Source organism: Pseudophryne corroboree, chromosome 4, assembly GCF_028390025.1.
Source record: "Pseudophryne corroboree isolate aPseCor3 chromosome 4, aPseCor3.hap2, whole genome shotgun sequence".
In the NCBI taxonomy this organism is placed as follows: Eukaryota; Metazoa; Chordata; class Amphibia; order Anura; family Myobatrachidae; genus Pseudophryne; species Pseudophryne corroboree.
This window is the reverse complement of record NC_086447.1, coordinates 395,055,973-395,080,069: the sequence shown is the minus strand read 5'-3', so window position 1 is coordinate 395,080,069 and position 24,097 is coordinate 395,055,973. Positions and strand designations below refer to the sequence as shown.

At 45.8% G+C, this 24,097-nt stretch overlaps 1 protein-coding gene and 1 pseudogene across 2 annotated transcripts in view; one reads left to right on the top strand and one right to left on the bottom strand.

Moving 5' to 3' along the window:
- BMP5 (bone morphogenetic protein 5) overlaps positions 1–24,097 on the top strand; it is a 308,430-nt gene that overhangs the window by 163,589 nt on the left and 120,744 nt on the right. The gene's annotated exons all lie outside the window — the stretch shown is intronic.
- LOC134912961 (5S ribosomal RNA) lies at positions 1,556–1,673 on the bottom strand (annotated as a pseudogene).

The following is a 24,097-nucleotide window of genomic DNA, read 5'->3' as shown; positions in this document are numbered from 1 at the left end:
TGAGTCGCGGCCTTGCCGTGTGTTGCGGCTTGTCCGCTTTATTATTTATTATTTGTGTTTTGGAGCATTCTGCGGAGGGTTCCGCTTCCACAGGTCCACCCTGGTATCCGGCGGTGCTGGGTAGGAGTATTGGACAAGTGGATTTTGGTTGTCCTTTTCCCTGGCGGGTTTCCGCACATACTTCTGTTTTTGATGGTTAGCTTGTTGCCCCTGGCCTGTTGTCAGTCAGAGGTCCTCTTGTTATCATCCTGCCTCAGATTTCCCTTTGTCTCTCACTAAGACCGGGGGGCACCGGAGTTGGGCAGACATAATCCACCCTTCAAACGTGGCTGCCAGGGGCTCAAGAAACCATAGTCTCGCAGGGGATTTCCGATAGCACGGGTGAGACAATAGAGTTAGGGCGCCAGGGGCAACTAGTCTTCCCTGCTCCCGTTACCTGCATTCCATTCCAGCGCTCTGGTCCTTGTCATAAAATCTCCTCCGGTCAGGAGTGCTGGAATCATAACAATAACTGACAATGGGAAAACATCAATGTTTTGTAAAAATTCAATTTTGAGCGGGATTCGAGTTGAATTTGGTTTTATGTTCGATTTGACATTCGATTTTGCCTTTAGTATATCTCCAAAGTCAAAATCGAATGGAAATCGAATGCCAAATTCCTCAAAACTGATAATCAAACATGAGCAAATATACCCCCTGGAATCTTTAACTCAGAATGCTTATTTTCCAATGCACCGAACAAGATGAATGTGAATAGGTGTTCCAATATTTGAGCAAATCTCGGGTCTCATCTGCAACAATAGCAACGTCTGCTCAGTTTTATAGTAAATGAGCTCCAAGCATTGATGTTATGTCAAAAGCTTAAAAATAAGGTTTACAGATGATTAAAGAGTTCAATTCATTTACTATGCCTTTCTGGGAATATTTTTTTTAATCTAGTGTGACATTTGCTGCTATAGTATTCTCTCAGCTAACATTCTAACATTCCATGCTGCAACACATACTGTAGTAGCATAAAAAACATTATAATCAGTTATTGCCAGTGTGAAAAGGTGGGAATGCAGGAAACCAGAAACTCATAGAAATGCTGTTAGAACAGCATCATGCATAAAAGGAACTTTGCAGATCAGTAGCTGTCACATATAGCATGTGCAATTTAAAGTGAGAAAGACAGACAAAAAACTCTTTTTGGGAGCACTCTTTTGTATTAATAAAGTAAGTGAAATGAATTAAAAAATTCTGAATGTGCCAATAATATAAAACTTGACCTTTAATTGATTCCACAATAAAATCGGACATTATTGTCTTAGAACAATTATATAAAAACTTGATTGCCTTTTTAACACATAAGGTTCAAGTTGCAGAATTAACTGCAGGTGAACATCTGTGGAATGTATTGTGGATCCCTATATTAATAAAAAGGAATCTGATTGACCACTGAGTGGTTTGTAACTATGTGATATCTTTAACTGACAATCTCTGTTGACAGTAACAGGATCTAAAGATGGATCATATGGTAGTATACTGTATATGGAATGTGCGTTTCTTGAAAAATTGCCCACGACACCTAGTATTCCCAGGTGGTCTCCCATCCAGGTACTGACCAGGCCTTACCTTCTTAGCTTCTGAGATCGGATGGCAACGGGCATATCCAGGATAGTATGACTGTGGGCAATTAATTCAATAATGGGAGAAACACTTCAGATTTTTGTACTTGACACAAACCGTGTCTTTTCCAAATGAGAGAGTGTGAACACTTCTGCTTTCTGTTGTGACAGTAATTGGTGCACTGGGAGAAGCGGATCGCCTCAGCCAGAGTAACTGTCAACCAGCTGAGAGAGTGTTAGAATGAGGGTGGTGTGTGATGATTTTGGGGCAAGTATACCACTTCTGCTTTCTGGTAAGAAAGTGACTTGAGTGCTATGGACACATGAAATTGAAGTGTAAAGAATTGGTGTGCTTAAATTCTCTTAGAGAGGATCCACACCTCTGATTAACCAATGTGAAAAAAATAGGATTTGGTACACCTGGAGCTCAAAGCTGGCTCACAAAAATAAATAAATGGAGAAGCTCAAAGACTCCCTAAATATAAGGATAAGTCATCAGGACTGACATAATAAATCACAGATACCATCCAGGGAGTCTGGACTGATATGATGAGTCACAAACATTTGGCTTTGACAAGATAAATCACTATATATAGCATGTGGTCATAAGATATGTACAGTATAGCTAGTATCTTGTAGTACAAAAAGTCATGCTGCAAGTGATGGAAGGATAAAGAAAATGTTACATTAAATAAGATGCCATATAATTGTAGAACTCATGTAGATAGTATTAAAGTCTAAGGGGCCTATTTATCACCATCCGCATCCAGAATGCGGATGACATGTGATAAAATCACCCAAACTTGCACTGCGATAATTGATTACATCGCAGGGATGTATCAACTATCGCATGCAGGAACAGAGCTTGCAGTAAAGCTCTGTCCCTGTGATGCCTCTTCATAGCATCATCGGGGTATTTTTTGTAAATGATACCCCGATGTCCATCTGCGCATGCGCCACCCCCGCCAACATTGCTGCTACCATCGACGCCCTGTCGACTTCCCCCGTTGCGACTACCCCCGCGCACCGCAGACCCCCCCAGCAGGATAATATACTCACCTGTCCAGGGAACCGGTCCGCGCTGCTTCAGGAGGCTGCCGGGCGCCAGGTCCTTATCCTGCGCTGTGACCCCCGGTGCTGTAAAGTGCACTGCCGTTTTGCAGCATCACTTTACTGCACCGGGGTCACATTGCAGCATATTGGGGACCCGGCGCCTGGTAGCACTCACCGGAGCAGCGGACACCGGCTCCCTGGACAGGTGAGTATGTTTTGTTTTGTTTTTTTACTTTTTGTTTTTTTATTTTGACACTGTGATCAGCTTGTGTGTCCATCGGACACACATAAATAGGCCCCTAAATCACAAGGCAGGGGTAAAGCTAGGATTTCTTTCACCATCCCCCCCTGTAGATAGGAGTCACCCTCTGCTTGCATGGATACAGCCATCAATATTGTAAAGACTGAAAAGTATGTAGGGTGAGGTAAAAAAAAAACATTCTTAGCACCATAACTTCATGCTTCCAGTGTGTGCTGCATTTATTGTAGCGTTCTGGGGTGTCTTCACTTTTGAATGAATCATTCAAGCTCCATTGTCTGAATGCTCAATGTTTAAAATTTACTGCCTATACTACCACAGAGCATCACCGTGACTGTCATATCATGCAGAGGACATTATGGTGACCACCAGATAACAGTATCAGCAGTAGCGGATCGTGCCACGGGAAAGCAGGACTTTTGCCTGGGGCGCCGTCTTCCGGAGGGCGCCGGCGCCATGCGGAGGGCGCCGCACCATGGCAAGATCCGCTACTGCTGTGCCCCCCGCTGCCCACTGTGTCCCACTGCCCGCTGTGAAGGGAACTAAACGTGTAGCGTCTAGTTTCCCTTCGTGGAGAGGACCTTTACTGTGCGGTGCGCGATAACGTCATCGCGCACCGCACAGCAAAGGTCCTCTCCACGAAGGGAAACTAGACGCGTAGCATCTAGTTTCCCTTCGTGGAGAGGACTTCTGCTGTGCATTGCGCGATGACTTCATCGCGCACCGCACAGCATTTCAGCAACGCTACTCTACTGTACAGGGGGCGTGACTGACCACGCCCCCTGTATGAAGCCACACCCCTATTTCCCACCCGGGGCGCAAAAAGGGCTAGAACCGGCCCTGAGTATCAGTGAAGCCAAATATTTCAGAGAGCAACAGTGACCGCCATAGAGCATCACAGTGGCTGCCATATAAAGCAGAGGGCATTATGGTGACCACCAGATAAAGCAGAGAGTGTCTGTTAGAGATGAGCGCCTGAAATTTTTCGGGTTTTGTGTTTTGGTTTTGGGTTCGGTTCCGCGGCCGTGTTTTGGGTTCGAACGCGTTTTGGCAAAACCTCACCGAATTTTTTTTGTCGGATTCGGGTGTGTTTTGGATTCGGGTGTTTTTTTCAAAAAACACTAAAAAACAGCTTAAATCATAGAATTTGGGGGTCATTTTGATCCCAAAGTATTATTAACCTCAAAAACCATAATTTACACTCATTTTCAGTCTATTCTGAATACCTCACACCTCACAATATTATTTTTAGTCCTAAAATTTGCACCGAGGTCGCTGTGTGAGTAAGATAAGCGACCCTAGTGGCCGACACAAACACCGGGCCCATCTAGGAGTGGCACTGCAGTGTCACGCAGGATGTCCCTTCCAAAAAACCCTCCCCAAACAGCACATGACGCAAAGAAAAAAAGAGGCGCAATGAGGTAGCTGTGTGAGTAAGATTAGCGACCCTAGTGGCCGACACAAACACCGGGCCCATCTAGGAGTGGCACTGCAGTGTCACGCAGGATGTCCCTTCCAAAAAACCCTCCCCAAACAGCACATGACGCAAAGAAAAAAAGAGGCGCAATGAGGTAGCTGACTGTGTGAGTAAGATTAGCGACCCTAGTGGCCGACACAAACACCGGGCCCATTTAGGAGTGGCACTGCAGTGTCACGCAGGATGTCCCTTCCAAAAAACCCTCCCCAATCAGCACATGATGCAAAGAAAAAGAAAAGAAAAAAGAGGTGCAAGATGGAATTGTCCTTGGGCCCTCCCACCCACCCTTATGTTGTATAAACAAAACAGGACATGCACACTTTAACCAACCCATCATTTCAGTGACAGGGTCTGCCACACGACTGTGACTGATATGACGGGTTGGTTTGGACCCCCCCCAAAAAAGAAGCAATTAATCTCTCCTTGCACAAACTGGCTCTACAGAGGCAAGATGTCCACCTCATCATCACCCTCCAATATATCACCGTGTACATCCCCCTCCTCACAGATTATCAATTCGTCCCCACTGGAATCCACCATCTCAGCTCCCTGTGTACTTTGTGGAGGCAATTGCTGCTGGTCAATGTCTCCGCGGAGGAATTGATTATAATTCATTTTAATGAACATCATCTTCTCCACATTTTCTGGATGTAACCTCGTACGCCGATTGCTGACAAGGTGAGCGGCGGCGACTAAACACTCTTTCGGAGTACACACTTGTGGGAGGGCAACTTAGGTAGAATAAAGCCAGTTTGTGCAAGGGCCTCCAAATTGCCTCTTTTTCCTGCCAGTATAAGTACGGACTGTGTGACGTGCCTACTTGGATGCGGTCACTCATATAATCCTCCACCATTCTATCAATGTTGAGAGAATCATATGCAGTGACAGTAGACGACATGTCCGTAATCGTTGTCAGGTCCTTCAGTCCGGACCAGATGTCAGCATCAGCAGTCGCTCCAGACTGCCCTGCATCACCGCCAGCGGGTGGGCTCGGAATTCTGAGCCTTTTCCTCGCACCCCCAGTTGCGGGAGAATGTGAAGGAGGAGATGTTGACAGGTCGCGTTCCGCTTGACTTGACAATTTTGTCACCAGCAGGTCTTTCAACCCCAGCAGACTTGTGTCTGCCGGAAAGAGAGATCCAAGGTAGGCTTTAAATCTAGGATCGAGCACGGTGGCCAAAATGTAGTGCTCTGATTTCAACAGATTGACCACCCGTGAATCCTTGTTAAGCGAATTAAGGGCTCCATCCACAAGTCCCACATGCCTAGCGGAATCGCTCCGTGTTAGCTCCTCCTTCAATGTTTCCAGCTTCTTCTGCAAAAGCCTGATGAGGGGAATGACCTGACTCAGGCTGGCAGTGTCTGAACTGACTTCACGTGTGGCAAGTTCAAAGGGCATCAGAACCTTGCACAACGTTGAAATCATTCTCCACTGCGCTTGAGACAGGTGCATTCCACCTACTATATCGTGCTCAATTGTATAGGCTTGAATGGCCTTTTGCTGCTCCTCCAACCTCTGAAGCATATAGAGGGTTGAATTCTACCTCGTTACCACTTCTTGCTTCAGATGATGGCAGGGCAGGTTCAGTAGTTTTTGGTGGTGCTCCAGTCTTCTGTACGTGGTGCCTGTACGCCGAAAGTGTCCCGCAATTCTTCTGGCCACCGACAGCATCTCTTGCACGCCCCTGTCGTTTTTAAAAAAATTCTGCACCACCAAATTCAAGGTATGTGCAAAACATGGGACGTGCTGGAATTTGCCCATATTTAATGCACACACAATATTGCTGGCGTTGTCCGATGCCACAAATCCACAGGAGAGTCCAATTGGGGTAAGCCATTCCGCGATGATCTTCCTCAGTTGCCGTAAGAGGTTTTCAGCTGTGTGCGTATTCTGGAAAGCGGTGATACAAAGCGTAGCCTGCCTAGGAAAGAGTTGGCGTTTGCGAGATGCTGCTACTGGTGCCGCCGCTGCTGTTCTTGCGGCGGGAGTCCATACATCTACCCAGTGGGCTGTCACAGTCATATAGTCCTGACCCTGCCCTGCTCCACTTGTCCACATGTCCGTGGTTAAGTGGACATTGGGTACAGCTGCATTTTTTAGGACACTGGTGACTCTTTTTCTGAGGTCTGTGTACATTTTCGGTATCGCCTGCCTAGAGAAATGGAACCTAGATGGTATTTGGTACCGGGGACACAGTACCTCCAACAAGTCTCTAGTTGGCTCTGCAGTAATGATGGATACCGGAACCACGTTTCTCACCACCCAGGATGCCAAGGCCTCAGTTATCCGCTTTGCAGTAGGATGACTGCTGTGATATTTCATCTTCCTCGCAAAGGACTGTTGAACAGTCAATTGCTTACTGGAAGTAGTACAAGTGGGCTTACGACTTCCCCTCTGGGATGACCATCGACTCCCAGCGGCAACAACAGCAGCGCCAGCAGCAGTAGGCGTTACACGCAAGGATGCATCGGAGGAATCCCAGGCAGGAGAGGACTCGTCAGAATTGCCAGTGACATGGCCTGCAGGACTATTGGCATTCCTGGGGAAGGAGGAAATTGACACTGAGGGAGTTGGTGGGGTGGTTTGCGTGAGCTTGGTTACAAGAGGAAGGGATTTACTGGTCAGTGGACTGCTTCCGCTGTCACCCAAAGTTTTTGAACTTGTCACTGACTTATTATGAATGCGCTGCAGGTGACGTATAAGGGAGGATGTTCCGAGGTGGTTAACGTCCTTGCCCCTACTTATTACAGCTTGACAAAGGGAACACACGGCTTGACACCTGTTGTCCGCATTTCTGGTGAAATACCTCCACACCGAAGAGCTGATTTTTTTGGTATTTTCACCTGGCATGTCAACGGCCATATTCCTCCCACGGACAACAGGTGTCTCCCCGGGTGCCTGACTTAAACAAACCACCTCACCATCAGAATCCTCCTGGTCAATTTCCTCCCCAGCGCCAGCAACACCCATATCCTCCTCATCCTGGTGTACTTCAACACTGACATCTTCAATCTGACTATCAGGAACTGGACTGCGGGTGCTCCTTCCAGCACTTGCAGGGGGCGTGCAAATGGTGGAAGGCGCATGCTCTTCACGTCCAGTGTTGGGAAGGTCAGGCATCGCAACCGACACAATTGGACTCTCCTTGTGGATTTGGGATTTCGAAGAATGCACAGTTCTTTGCTGTGCTGCTTTTGCCAGCTTGAGTCTTTTCATTTTTCTAGCGAGAGGCTGAGTGCTTCCATCCTCATGTGAAGCTGAACCACTAGCCATGAACATAGGCCAGGGCCTCAGCCGTTCCTTGCCACTCCGTGTCGTAAATGGCATATTGGCAAGTTTACGCTTCTCCTCCGACAATTTTATTTTAGGTTTTGGAGTCCTTTTTTTTCTGATATTTGGTGTTTTGGATTTGACATGCTCTGTACTATGACATTGGGCATCGGCCTTGGCAGACGACGTTGCTGGCATTTCATCGTCTCGGCCATGACTAGTGGCAGCAGCTTCAGCACGAGGTGGAAGTGGATCTTGATCTTTCCCTAATTTTGGAACCTCAACATTTTTGTTCTCCATATTTTAATAGGCACAACTAAAAGGCACCTCAGGTAAACAATGGAGATGGATACTAGTATACAATTATGGACTGTCTGCCGAGTGCAGACACAGAGGTAGCCACAGCCGTGAACTACCGTACTGTACTGTGTCTGCTGCTAATATAGACTGGTTGATAAAGAGATGTCGTAGTAGTATGTATGTATAAAGAAGAAAAAAAAACCACGGTTAGGTGGTATACAATTATGGACGGACTGCCTGCCGAGTGCAGACACAGAGGTAGCCACAGCCGTGAACTACCGTACTGTGTCTGCTGCGACTGGATGATAAATGATATAAAAAATATATATATATCACTACTGCAGCCGGACAGGTATATATTATATATTATATAATGACGGACCTGCTGGACACTGTCTGTCAGCAGAATGAGTTTTATTTTTATAGAATAAAAAAAACAACATCACACAAGTGAAGTCACACGACGAGTGTTTAACTTTTTCAGGCAATCACAATATAAGTATACTACTAACTATACTGGTGGTCAGTGTGGTCAGGTCACTGGTCAGTCACACTGGCAGTGGCACTCCTGCAGCAAAAGTGTGCACTGTTTAATTTTAATATAATATTATGTACTCCTGGCTCCTGCTATAACCTATAACTGGCACTGCAGTGCTCCCCAGTCTCCCCCACAATTATAAGCTGTGTGAGCTGAGCAGTCAGACAGATATATAATATATATAGATGATGCAGCACACTGGGCTGAGCCTGAGCAGTGCACACAGATATGGTATGTGACTGAGTCACTGTGTGTATCGCTTTTTTCAGGCAGAGAACGGATATATTAAATAAACTGCACTGTCTGGTGGTCACTCACTATATAATATTATGTACTCCTGGCTCCTGCTATAACCTATAACTGGCACTGCAGTGCTCCCCAGTCTCCCCCACAATTATAAGCTGTGTGAGCTGAGCAGTCAGACAGATATATAATATATATAGATGATGCAGCACACTGGGCTGAGCCTGAGCAGTGCACACAGATATGGTATGTGACTGAGTCACTGTGTGTATCGCTTTTTTCAGGCAGAGAACGGATATATTAAATAAACTGCACTGTCTGGTGGTCACTCACTAGTAAACTCTCTGCACTCTCGTTCTACAGTACTCCTCCTAGTCCTAAGCTCCAGTAAATCTCTCTCTCTTATAATCTAAATGGAGAGGACGCCAGCCACGTCCTCTCCCTATCAATCTCAATGCACGTGTGAAAATGGCGGCGACGCGCGGCTCCTTATATAGAATCCGAGTCTCGCGATAGAATCCGAGCCTCGCGAGAATCCGACAGCGTCATGATGACGTTCGGGCGTGCTCGGGTTAACCGAGCAAGGCGGGAAGATCCGAGTCGCTCGGATCCGTGTAAAAAAAGCTGAAGTTCGGGCGGGTTCGGATTCCGAGGAACCGAACCCGCTCATCTCTAGTGTCTGTGAGATTAAGACAAATAATTCAGAGAGCATCAGTGACCGCAATATAATGCAGAGACTAGCTGTTTTGCAAATTTTGAAGCAAAAATAGAGTTTTTCGTATGTCTGGTATAGTGTTGCTTTATTAATTAGGAGGAAAACCTACATAATTGGTGCTTAATGCAGATTTTCTTTACATTTGGGAGAATGAGCTCAGGATGCGCTGTCACAGTTACTTATTATAGAGAGTTAAGATCTGTGACTGAAGGCTCTTATGACTAGCAATGCTGCATCACAGCATGGGGGCTAGGGGTTCAAGTCCAACCAGGACATTATCAATATGGTTGCACGTTCTCTCTCTACATGTTTCATCTTTGGGTTTTGATTTCAAGCTCTATTATTTAAATAATTACACATACTTTGTAAAGTTCTGCATGTTGTGCTATATTAAGATTACTAAAAGCAATAGTATAGCCAAATAAATACACCATGGTGCTATGTGGAAAACAGTTGATGTAGAATGTTGGTGTGAAGATTAATAACTTTAAAGTATCGAACTTCTGAGAAACTTTGCTAACTTCTGAAAAATCCAAATTAGAACCAGAGTGATAATACTGAAATCACTAAATAACAGTTCACAAAAACTGCATTCATTTTGTATGTGCAAAAATAAATTAAGCTGGAAAATTTGCCAAAAATTCTGTTCATATGGAAGTAGCAGCCTCATATAGTTTCAGATGTATGCACAGAGAAACAGGGACATGGCCTATGTTCACATTTCATTGTCAGTGTAACAGGTATAATACTGCACCCTGACTGTTACATGTATAACTGCTATCCCTCCTATTTACCCTTTAGTGCCGTCACCCAGTTCACATTTCTTGTCTTTCCCGACACCAGAGTGCTCCTGGGAATACCCTGATGATGCTTTGGTTATTTACCATACATAACTGTTACACTGAAATACATTGCATTAACAATGTTTACATTACATCATATTAAGTTGATACAGTACACATACACTTGAATCCTCACTCAGGGGAAGAGATAAATAGTAGTTTATTGTTCAGGTTATTCACAGAGAATGAATGACCTGCTAGAGGTAGGATTAATAAACCAGGTTACCACCATATGACATGACAGAGAAATACAAATTCAATTCAATCTCTAAATGAATGTCACAACTTTATATCTACACATACTAAACTCTATAACTTTACCCAATATCCCACTCCCCTATGACCAGGTGCAAGGCCTTGCTCATTGGTGCACTTACAGGCGGGGCGGGTGCTAGGGTGTTCAGTGCCCCCCTGCAAACTATAAATCTGTGCCCTCCCATACATTACAAAGGGACAGCGTGTGTCAAACTAAGGTTTGTGGTCTCAAAAGGAAGGGATGTGGCCACACAATAGTACTGCCATTTAAAATTATGCCACACAGTAGCACCATCTTATTCACATTACACCGCAAGTAGAAGTGCTGCTTATTCATAATGCCCCAAGTAGTAGCGCCGCTTACACATAATGACCCCAATACTAGCGCTTCTTACATATAACACCCCCAGTTGTAGCATCGCTTATACATAATGCTTCCAGTAGTAGTGCAGTTTACACATAATGCCCCCAGTAATAGCGCGGCTTACACATTAACGTCCCAGTAGTAGCGCCGCTTACACATAATGCCCCAGTAGTAGCGCTGCTTATACATAATGCCCCAGTAGTAGCGCAGCTTATACATAAAGCCCCCTGTAGTAGCTTATCTTACGCATAATGCCTCCAGTAGTAGCGCCGCTTACACATAACGCCCTAGTAGCGCCGCTTATATATAATGCCCCAGTAGTAGCGCAGCTTATACATAACGCCCTGGTAATAGCGCAGCTTACACATAACACCTCCAGTGGTAGCACTGATTACATATAACGCCCCGGTAGTAGCGCAGCTTACACATAATGCCACGGTAGTAGCGCTGTTTACACATAATGCCCCTGTAATAGTGCAGCTTACACAAAACACCCCCGGTAGTAGCTCAGCTTATACATAATGCCCCAGTAGTAACACATCTTACATATAATAACCCCAGAAGAAGTGCAGCTTACACATAATGCCCCCAGTAGTAGCGCAGCTTAGACATAATGCCCCTGATAGTAGCATAGCTTACATGTAATGCTCCTGGTAGTAGCGCAGCTTACACATAACACCCCCTGTAGTAGCGTTGCTTACACATAATGCCCCAGTAGTAGCGCCGCTTATACATAATGCCCCAGTAGTAGCGCAGCTTATACATAATACCCCCTGTAGTAGCTCATCTTACACATAATGCCCCCAGTAGTAGCGCTGCTTACACATAACGCCCTAGTAGCGCCACTTATACATAATGCCCCAGTAGTAGCGCAGCTTATACACAGGGTTGGTCTGGCCCACAGGGGTACCAGGGAAACCACCGGTAGGCCCCACTGCCTGAGGGCCCACTCCTTCCTCTAGGGATCAGGTTCTAGACTGTGCACTTGTATTATACATGGTAGATATGTTGCATTACACTGCACTAAACTATTGTGTATTTCAAGCCTCTGTGGAGGCTGGTCACACCCTCTTTGTAGGCTGGCCACACCCCTAAGTATGGGTCCCTATCACTGCATTACCCCGGTGGTCCCTTCATTCCCCAGTCCGACACTGCTTATACATAACGCCCCAGTAATAGCGCAGCTTACACATAACACCTCCAGTAGTAGCACTGATTACACATAATGCCCTGGTAGTAGCGCAGCTTACACATAATGCCGCGGTAGTAGACAGTTTACACATAATGCCCCCAGTAGTAGTGCAGCTTACACAAAACACCCCCGGCAGTAGCTCAGCTTATACATAATGCCCTAGTAGTAGCACATCTTACATATAATAACCCCAGAAGAAGTGCAGCTTACACATAATGCCCCCGGTAGTAGTGCAGCTTACACAAATGCCCCTGATAGTAGCACAGCTTACATGTAATGCTCCTGGTAGAAGCGCAGCTTACACATAATGCTCCCTTTAGTAGCGCTGCTTACACATAATGCCCCAGTAGTAGCGCCACTTACACATAACGCCCCAGTAGTAGCGCCACTTACACATAATGCCCCAGTAGTATCTCCACTTACACATAACACCCCCGGTAGTAGTGCAGCTTATGCACATACCCCTGGCCCACACACACATACATACATACATACACACACACACACACACACACACACACACACACACACACACACACACACACACACACACACATTTTCTCACTCACTCTCCCTCCACTTATTACAGTCTGGCAGGCTGGAACTGGAGCAGCATGTCCTCATCCATAGCAGTCAGCTGGTCCATTTAGTAGGTGTAATTTACTGTAGGTGTAATTTAACATTACACCTACAGTATATATGAAAAATACATGTAAAATACTTACATAAATACACATACATTACATAACGAGACATTATAGGGAATACATACGATTTACAGGCTCGTGGGATGCTGGCTGTCCATATCCCAACAGCAGCATCCCACCTGCCAGAATGCCGACAGCGGGGCGAGCGCAAAGAGTTCCTTTGCAGGCTTGCCACAGGATCTGTTCTCATTCTATAAGTGTCGTGGACCATCCACATAAAAACACTGAGGCGTGCAGGTATATAAATATTTACTTAAAAAGATAAAATGAGAAAACAATATATAAATAACAGATAACAAATATTATGAATACATATGATTTACCGGCACACGGGGTGCCATCTGTCAATATCCTGACAGTGGATCTATTTCCACTTTATGGGTGTCATGGACACCCATGAGTGGGAATAGTCCTGTTTTGCCTGGTTTCCGGCTTGCGGGATTCCAGCTGGTTGGATTCCGGCAGCGGTATCCTGACCGATGGGATGCCAACAGTCGGCAAATTGAATTTATCTGTCTGGGTTACAGTAGGAATTCATGTACAGAAAATAATGTATAATATCCACTTCTCTAATATAGGGGCCTAATTATTAAGTCTAAACTCTAGAAAAAAATTTAATTTTTCAATGGAGAAAGGAAAATTTTAAGATCAGTATCTGCCACCCTAATGTCAAAGAAATCACAGATTTTTCCATTGTAACAATAATAACCAGTGTTCCCATTGATCTCTATGGGGAAAGTAATATAAGCCAAGTTATCAAACTTACCTCCGGTAACTAATGTCATCTTCAGATGGCATTATCAACCATCTCCGTATACACAGACAAGGGCACTGAGTAGGGAGCAGGTACTAAATATCCCATACTGGATCTGTTGGAGGGGCCCAGCGGGGGCACAGGTGAGCTGCTGAGGGGAACAAATGCTCCCTTTGCGGCTTCGCACATTACATTCACACATGCTATGTCTGCAATTCACCAGTTATACTTTTATATATCCGTGGACACTGAGGAAGTTGTTCCCAATTACACGTCTCCTATATGTTCTTAATTTTATTCCATGTTAACTTGATGATATTCACGGTATATCTATCTAAACATTCACTGTTGTCTGAAACATTTGTATTCAAACAGGTGCTATGGTATCGGTACTGCAGTTGTGTTAGTTGTCATTCACTGTTAGGTGTGATATTGGGTGACTACCTTGCTTTTACAGACACTGGAGATCATGCTTACTAGGGTATGTCTGTTATCGGCATCAACATACAGTAAGTAGCTCCCAGGTGGATTTTTACATACAGGCACAATAATGTCTGTTGTGCTGATATCTAGTCAGACACTGGAGATAGTACTCCTTATAATGTGTCTGTTTCCATTACCACAGGACAACACTGCAGATAATGCTTACCTGCAGTGTGCTTGTTCCAGATATTTATCATCCTTATATACCAAACCACTTAACCAATAGACATTGGAATTGCCATGCAACATGATAATCACTCTATCTGCAAGTCATTCATGTTTGGGAAATGAGCAGTTTTTTGGTACTGCACATTTGTGAAAAGTCTAGTAAACCCTAACTCCGCACCCATGAACCAAAGTGCACAATGCATACACATTTGCTTATGACATCGTTATAACTTGAGACGTCCACTACGATCCATAGGCAGTTAAGGATAGAGACTGGGAGGTGACAAAAAGTCTTTGCAAAAATAGGTGTTATGGGAATGCCACAGGTGTTTTATGGAATTGTCATGGACATGTTTTGGCATGCAGCTATGATCTCTTTCACAGCGCAGCACCGCAGCCACAGTAGCCATATTTTAAGAAAGTTACACGGTAGACTTTGTGTCAGGCAGGCGGTGCTCGTGGAGTCGATATTATGACTGATGATGTGTCAATGGTGGAGAGATGGGAGCTGCCAGTGTACTTGAGCATTGCTCTGATATACAAACACAGTTTAGCAATGTGATGAGTAATACATGTAAATCTTGATGCAGTGCTAGCAGCTTGAACTGTGCCATTGGCCAGGCGCCTCAGCTGCCCGCCCCCCTGTATAAAAGTACTGCCTATCCCCACTCTGATGGCGGCCCTGTGTCTCAGTAGTTTTGAAAATTGTATTGCCAACTTTTTTTAAATATCTAACTGTGTTAATCACTGTTATACTACCCTTGTATTAATTCACCTTGAAGCGCTTACAAGTACTGTATTACTTTGTTTACTGTTCTTTATTTGTTTTTGGACAATGCAAAATACAATAAAAATTGACAAAAAAATGGACCTTGTATCTTTAAACATTATCAAGTCACAACATTAGACACCCTGGGCTGGTTTAGGGTGTTTATTTACATCCCAGTTGGAATTCAATGGATAAGACAGAGCTGGATTAAGGCAGGGGCGACAGGGGTAGCTTGAGGCCCCCAGACATTAGGTGCCCACACATACTACATCAATGACTCATATAGCCATAACAAGTCAGTACAGTACCTCTAAGCTACCATGTGTGACACTGCTGTGCTCAGGTATATGCTATGGAGCTGATCCTGTACTGCATATAGCCATGATTAATTCACCTAGCATATTAGGTCTCAAGGTACACTCAGTGGGGCAGATGTATTAACCTGGAGAAGGCATAAGGAAGTGATAAACCAGTGATATGTGCAAGGTGATAAAGGCACCAGCCAATCAGCTCCAATATGTAAATTAACAGTTAGGATCTGATTGGCTGCTGCCTTTATCATCTTGCACATATCACTGGTTTATCACTTCCTTATGCCTTCTCCAGGTTAATACATCTGCCCCACTGTTACTCCCAATCAGCCAAAGACACAGTTCTGAGTGCTGCATGCTATCCTGTAGGGTCTGATTACTCCACACAAGACGTAAGGGGGATATGTACTTTGGGGGTCATTCCGACCCGTTCGCACACAGCGGTTTATCTCTGTGAAGTGAACGGGTGCGGAATGCGCATGCGCGGTGGCCGCAGTGCGCGTGCACAACGTTGCCCGGCGACAGGGGTCGCCGGGTTATGTCGCATCTTGAGAAGGAAGCGGTCACAGAGTGGACCGCAAAGAAGATGGACAGGAAGAAGGCGGACCTGGGCGTCACCACAGCGTTTCCAGCCATTTTCGGGGAGTGGATTTGAAAACGCAGGCATGTCCAGAAGAACTGAGGGTGGATGTCTGACATCAAAGCCGGCTCCTGCAATGCTGAGATCGTCGCACAGGGTAGGTATGTCCAGGGCTAGTCTACTTGTGCTTGAAATTTTTTTAGCTTAGCAGGGCTGCACAAGCGATCGCAGCCTTGCTAAGCTAAAATACACTCCCCCATAGGTGTGTGCTAATTGATCGCAGCAGCAGCAAAAAGTTGCCGGCTGCGATCAACTCGGAATGACCACCTATGAGCCTTCAAGTGACATAAAGTAGAGCAGTTGCCCCTAGCAACCAATCAGCCTCTGTCACTTTATATACTGTTGAAGATAGCTGATTGGTTACTTTGCAACATCTCCACTTTATCTCTCTCTAAGGTCTGTTACATTGGGGCAAAAGGACATTACTGTATTTTAAAAGCAGAAAAAAGTGACTTATTACCAGAGCCGGCCCTAACCAATATGATGCCCTAGGCAAGTTTTTGGCTGGTGCCCCCTAGCACCACCCCTGGTTCTGCCTCTGACCTTGCACCTCGTTCCCAGCACCATCCCCCCTCACCCATAGCAGTCCTTATTTTGGGGTGTGTACCCCCTATATTTTATATAGGAACAGTTTGCACATTTGGCGCACAGCCCAAAAAGGAGTGTTTTTTTTGCTGGCAAGGGGCATGGACACACAATAGTAACCCCAGTTCCAATTATGCCACATAGTACTGCAACTTTATTCACATTTGATCATGCAATAGTGTCCATAATTCATATTACATCCCGCACAGTAGAGCCCCTTATTCACATTACATCACACTGAATTGCTCCTTATTCACATTACACCACACCCTATCGCTCTTTTTTCACATTAGACGACACAGTAGTGCCCTTTCTATACGCAACGCCACAAAGTAGAGCACCTTATACACATAATGCCACACATTAGTAATGCATTTATACACATAATTCAACACAGTAATGCCCCTTACACATATGAGATACATTATTAATGTCGTTATAAACATAATGCGCCTTACACATTATGACAACCTTTATTAATGCCCTTTTACACATAATGTCCCTTACACATATGTGCACATTATTAATGCCCTTATACACATGACATGCATAGTGCCCCCTACACATTTGCTGCACATTATTAGTGCCCCTATACACATAATGACACACATACAGTAGTACCATGTTACACATATGCCGCACATTATTAATGCCCTTATACACATAATGACACACATATGTTGCACATTATTAATGCATTTTTACATAACACACATAATGCTCCTTACACATATTCCGAACACTACTGCATAACCAACCCACTCACATGCACACGTCACTCACACTGCCACTAACACTGTGATCTCTGCCTCTGCTTGGAAACAGATGTGTCCTCATAAATCTTGCCTCAATGCTAACGTCGGGCACCTTTTTTTTGTGAAAATGCATCTTATTTGCATTGGTATGTGGCTAGGATGCACAAGCAGCTTCTGCTGATTAAAATTATATGCAGCATGCCTATATACTGTGTGAGACTGTGGCTGTATCTGCATATGAAATGCTACACACAGAATATAGGCATGCCGCATATCATTTTAATCAGCATAAGCTGCTGATGCCCCTAGGCATATCAAATGCCTTAGGCAATTGCCTAGTTTGCATATGCCTATGGCCGGCTCTGCTTATTACATTACTCTGAATTTGGGTCTTTCACTTGCATATTATGAAGTAAAAATTAGTACCGACAATGGGATGAATATTGCAGAGATAAATTTGTCACTATAAGGTTGCTTTATAAATTATTGCTTTTCTTAAATATAAAAAAATCTGACATATTAAACATATCTGATCATTTCAACAAGATTATCACTCCTACGATGAGCTAGTACTAGAAATACCTACTGTATGGGGGAATTTAAATGTTTGAAAAGTCAGTTGGGTGTTTGTTTTTCTCCTATCTAATAGACAGGAAAAAACAGACATCCAACCGACTTTTCAAACAATTGAATCTCCCCCTATATGTAATAGTCTAGCAGGGCCGTAACTACATGTGTGCCAGGTCTGCCTGGCACACAGCGCAGTTGCCCTGAAGGCGCAATGGGCAGCGGCATGTAATGAGTCAAAATGACTCATTACATGCCGCCTCTGCTGTGTGCTCTGCGCCGCGTGGTGTAGGAGAGCAGCAGCCGCGCCGGGCAGCAGAGAAGGAGGAGGAGGGAGGGGGACTGGAGCCGCAGCAGCGCTATGTCATTTGTAGTAAGCGCCGCTGCAGCACTCCCCTCTCCTTCCGTATAGGCTGCCCGGCGCTGCTGTGAATGCTGGGATGCGGTTCCACCATCCCAGCATTCACAGCGGCGCCGGGCAGCCTATACGAAAGGAGAGGGGACTGCTGCAGCGGCGCTTACTACCAATGACATAGTGCTGCTGCGGCTCCAGTCCCCCTCCCTCCTCCTCCTTGTCCGATGCCTGCACCGAGGGAGCTGCCTGTACGAGGAGCCTGACTGTCAGAGGGGAGATGGTAAGTATCTCTCTCTCTCTCTCTCTCTTTCTTTCTCTCTCAGGGGGACACCGTCTGCCGTAATGTGTAAAAAGGGGGACTGGCTGCCACAATGTGTAAAAAGGGGGACATCGTCTGCCGTAATTTGTAAAAAGGGGGACTGGCTGCCGTAATGTGTAAAAAGGGGGACTGGCTGCCGCAATGTGTAAAATGGGGACACCGTCTGCCGTAATGTGTAAAAAGGGGGACTGGCTGCCGCAATGTGTAAAAAGGTGGACGCTGGCTGCTGCAATGTGTATAAAGGGGGACACCATCTGCCGTAATGTGTAAAAAGGGGGACTCTGTCTGCCGTACTGTGTAAAAACGGGGATGCTGTCTGCTGTAATGTGTAAAAAGGGGACGCTGTCTGCTGTAATGTGTAAAAAGGGGGATGCTGTCTGCCATACTGTGTAAAAACGGGGACACTCTGCCGTAATGAGTAAAAAGGGGACGCTGTCTGCTGTAATGTGTAAAAAAGGGGACGCTGTCTGCCGTAATGTGTAAAAAAAGGGGACGCTGTCTGCCGTAATGTGTAAAAAAGGGGACAATGTCTGCCGTAATGTGTAAAAAAGGGGACGCTGTCTGCCGTAATGTGTAAAAAAGGGGACGCTGTCTGCCGTACTGTGTAAAAACGGGGACGCTGTCTGCTGTAATGTGTAAAAGGGGGATGCTGTCTGCTGTAATGTGTAAAAGGGGGACGCTGTCTGCTGTAATGTGTAAAAAGGGGGATGCTGTCTGCCGTACTGTGTAAAAACGGGGACACTGTCTGCCGTAATGTGTTAAAAGGGGACGCCTTTTGCCATAATGTGTAAAAAGGGGGTGCTGTCTGCTGTAATGTGTAAAAAAGGGGACGGTGTCTGCCGTAATGTGTAAAAAAAGGGGACGCTGTCTGCTGTAATGTGTAAAAAAGAGGGACGCTGTCTGCTGTAATGTGTAAAAAAAAGGGGACGCTGTCTGCCGTAATGTGTGAAAAGGGGATGCTGTCTGCCGTAATGTGTAAAAAGGGGGACTGTCTGCTGTAATGTGTAAAAAGGGGGACTGTCTGCTGTAATGTATAAAAGGGGCTCTACCTGGTGTAGTGGCGTTACTGTGCAGCGTAATTTGAATAATGGAGACTACTGTGCACCGTAGTATGAATTGCTATTATTTTGTGGCCACGCCCCTTCCCCATGAAGCCATGCCCCTATATATTTTTTGCTCGTCTACGGCGCGCAATGCCCCTAACTTGCATGGGGGGGAGGCGCCAATGCCGTTTCTTGCACACAGCGCTAAAATGCCTAGTTACGGAACTGTAGTCTAGACTAGTTCTAATTCCATTAACTTCTCTGAGTCTCAGAGCCAGTGAGTGAAATGATTAAATAAATGAACTACTTGAACTAATCTTCTGAACTAATCTTTTGAGTGAACTAGATCATAATTAACTAATCACCAAAGTGAACTAGATTTCCTATCACTACTCCAGCTGTGTCTGCTGACAGGCTGGAGGAGGCAGGTAAGGAGTGGGGCAGAGACTGGTGAAGGGCAGGAGTGGGGTTGGAGAATGGCCGACGGTAGTTGGTGTGGGGGGCTGTAGCGGTGGGGAGCGCAGGCCAGGAGCTCACTGCCTATGCCCTTTTCTCCTCATTGTGACGGAGGTGCCTGTGGTGTGATGGACACCGTGGTGGCTCCGGACGTCTTTTCCCCACTGACCTCCACACGCCCGGGAGGGAGGGTTGCTATGTTAGCAAAAGTAATAGTGCCCCACAACCTACATTGCCCTGGGCCCCTACCAGCCTTAATCCGGCCCTGGGATCAAGAACATTTTATTTTAGATATTAATAAAGTGGTGAACAAAGTTTATTTTACAATTATGGATGTGCCTGTGTTTTGCCTGTAGTATAATGGCCAGGGACTGCCTTGCAAATTTATAAGCTGACAGTGTAATTTAGAATTAATCAAGTCGATTCTCCCTGCTTCACTCAGTTAATCTCTGCCTGTTTATATTTTAACTGTGAAAGATAAAACAATATTTCTGACAAGTGTAAATTCCAATGTTTACAAATGTCTTTTTATCCTATAAGCTTCCTGCTTTCACAATGCCCCATGTGTGAAAAATCCAAATTTGAAGCTCTTTATTTGATGATCAGACATGTACACTGCTTATTACTAGAGATGAGCGCCTGAAATTTTTCGGGTTTTGTGTTTTGGTTTTGGGTTCGGTTCCGCGGCCGTGTTTTGGGTTCGAACGCGTTTTGGCAAAACCTCACCGAATTTTTTTTGTCGGATTCGGGTGTGTTTTGGATTCGGGTGTTTTTTTCAAAAAACACTAAAAAACAGCTTAAATCATAGAATTTGGGGGTCATTTTGATCCCAAAGTATTATTAACCTCAAAAACCATAATTTACACTCATTTTCAGTCTATTCTGAATACCTCACACCTCACAATATTATTTTTAGTCCTAAAATTTGCACCGAGGTCGCTGTGTGAGTAAGATAAGCGACCCTAGTGGCCGACACAAACACCGGGCCCATCTAGGAGTGGCACTGCAGTGTCACGCAGGATGTCCCTTCCAAAAAACCCTCCCCAAACAGCACATGACGCAAAGAAAAAAAGAGGCGCAATGAGGTAGCTGTGTGAGTAAGATTAGCGACCCTAGTGGCCGACACAAACACCGGGCCCATCTAGGAGTGGCACTGCAGTGTCACGCAGGATGTCCCTTTCAAAAAACCCTCCCCAAACAGCACATGACGCAAAGAAAAAAAGAGGCGCAATGAGGTAGCTGTGTGAGTAAGATTAGCGACCCTAGTGGCCGACACAAACACCGGGCCCATCTAGGAGTGGCACTGCAGTGTCACGCAGGATGTCCCTTCCAAAAAACCCTCCCCAAACAGCACATGACGCAAAGAAAAAAAGAGGCGCAATGAGGTAGCTGTGTGAGTAAGATTAGCGACCCTAGTGGCCGACACAAACACCGGGCCCATCTAGGAGTGGCACTGCAGTGTCACGCAGGATGTCCCTCCCAAAAAACCCTCCCCAAACAGCACATGACGCAAAGAAAAAAAGAGGCGCAATGAGGTAGCTGACTGTGTGAGTAAGATTAGCGACCCTAGTGGCCGACACAAACACCGGGCCCATCTAGGAGTGGCACTGCAGTGTCACGCAGGATGTCCCTTCCAAAAAAACCCTCCCCAATCAGCACATGATGCAAAGAAAAAGAAAAGAAAAAAGAGGTGCAAGATGGAATTGTCCTTGGGCCCTCCCACCCACCCTTATGTTGTATAAACAAAACAGGACATGCACACTTTAACCAACCCATCATTTCAGTGACAGGGTCTGCCACACGACTGTGACTGATATGACGGGTTGGTTTGGACCCCCCCCAAAAAAGAAGCAATTAATCTCTCCTTGCACAAACTGGCTCTACAGAGGCAAGATGTCCACCTCATCTTCACCCTCCGATATATCACCGTGTACATCCCCCTCCTCACAGATTATCAATTCGTCCCCACTGGAATCCACCATCTCAGCTCCCTGTGTACTTTGTGGAGGCAATTGCTGCTGGTCAATGTCTCCGCGGAGGAATTGATTATAATTCATTTTAATGAACATCATCTTCTCCACATTTTCTGGATGTAACCTCGTACGCCGATTGCTGACAAGGTGAGCGGCGGCACTAAACACTCTTTCGGAGTACACACTTGTGGGAGGGCAACTTAGGTAGAATAAAGCCAGTTTGTGCAAGGGCCTCCAAATTGCCTCTTTTTCCTGCCAGTATAAGTACGGACTGTGTGACGTGCCTACTTGGATGCGGTCACTCATATAATCCTCCACCATTCTATCAATGTTGAGAGAATCATATGCAGTGACAGTAGACGACATGTCCGTAATCGTTGTCAGGTCCTTCAGTCCGGACCAGATGTCAGCATCAGCAGTCGCTCCAGACTGCCCTGCATCACCGCCAGCGGGTGGGCTCGGAATTCTGAGCCTTTTCCTCGCACCCCCAGTTGCGGGAGAATGTGAAGGAGGAGATGTTGACAGGTCGCGTTCCGCTTGACTTGACAATTTTGTCACCAGCAGGTCTTTCAACCCCAGCAGACCTGTGTCTGCCGGAAAGAGAGATCCAAGGTAGGCTTTAAATCTAGGATCGAGCACGGTGGCCAAAATGTAGTGCTCTGATTTCAACAGATTGACCACCCGTGAATCCTTGTTAAGCGAATTAAGGGCTGCATCCACAAGTCCCACATGCCTAGCGGAATCGCTCCCTTTTAGCTCCTTCTTCAATGCCTCCAGCTTCTTCTGCAAAAGCCTGATGAGGGGAATGACCTGACTCAGGCTGGCAGTGTCTGAACTGACTTCACGTGTGGCAAGTTCAAAGGGCATCAGAACCTTGCACAACGTTGAAATCATTCTCCACTGCACTTGAGACAGGTGCATTCCACCTACTATATCGTGCTCAATTGTATAGGCTTGAATGGCCTTTTGCTGCTCCTCCAACCTCTGAAGCATATAGAGGGTTGAATTCCACCTCGTTACCACTTCTTGCTTCAGATGATGGCAGGGCAGGTTCAGTAGTTTTTGGTGGTGCTCCAGTCTTCTGTACGTGGTGCCTGTACGCCGAAAGTGTCCCGCAATTTTTCTGGTCACCGACAGCATCTCTTGCACGCCCCGGTCGTTTTTTAAAAAATTCTGCACCACCAAATTCAAGGTATGTGCAAAACATGGGACGTGCTGGAATTTGCCCATATTTAATGCACACACAATATTGCTGGCGTTGTCCGATGCCACAAATCCACAGGAGAGTCCAATTGGGGTAAGCCATTCCGCGATGATCTTCCTCAGTTGCCGTAAGAGGTTTTCAGCTGTGTGCGTATTCTGGAAAGCGGTGATACAAAGCGTAGCCTGCCTAGGAAAGAGTTGGCGTTTGCGAGATGCTGCTACTGGTGCCGCCGCTGCTGTTCTTGCGGCGGGAGTCCATACATCTACCCAGTGGGCTGTCACAGTCATATAGTCCTGACCCTGCCCTGCTCCACTTGTCCACATGTCCGTGGTTAAGTGGACATTGGGTACAACTGCATTTTTTAGGAGACTGGTGAGTCTTTTTCTGACGTCCGTGTACATTCTCGGTATCGCCTGCCTAGAGAAGTGGAACCTAGATGGTATTTGGTAACGGGGGCACACTGCCTCAATAAATTGTCTAGTTCCCTGTGAACTAACGGCGGATACCGGACGCACGTCTAACACCAACATAGTTGTCAAGGACTCAGTTATCCGCTTTGCAGTAGGATGACTGCTGTGATATTTCATCTTCCTCGCAAAGGACTGTTGAACAGTCAATTGCTTACTGGAAGTAGTACAAGTGGGCTTACGACTTCCCCTCTGGGATGACCATCGACTCCCAGCGGCAACAACAGCAGCGCCAGCAGCAGTAGGCGTTACACGCAAGGATGCATCGGAGGAATCCCAGGCAGGAGAGGACTCGTCAGACTTGCCAGTGACATGGCCTGCAGGACTATTGGCATTCCTGGGGAAGGAGGAAATTGACACTGAGGGAGTTGGTGGGGTGGTTTGCGTGAGCTTGGTTACAAGAGGAAGGGATTTACTGGTCAGTG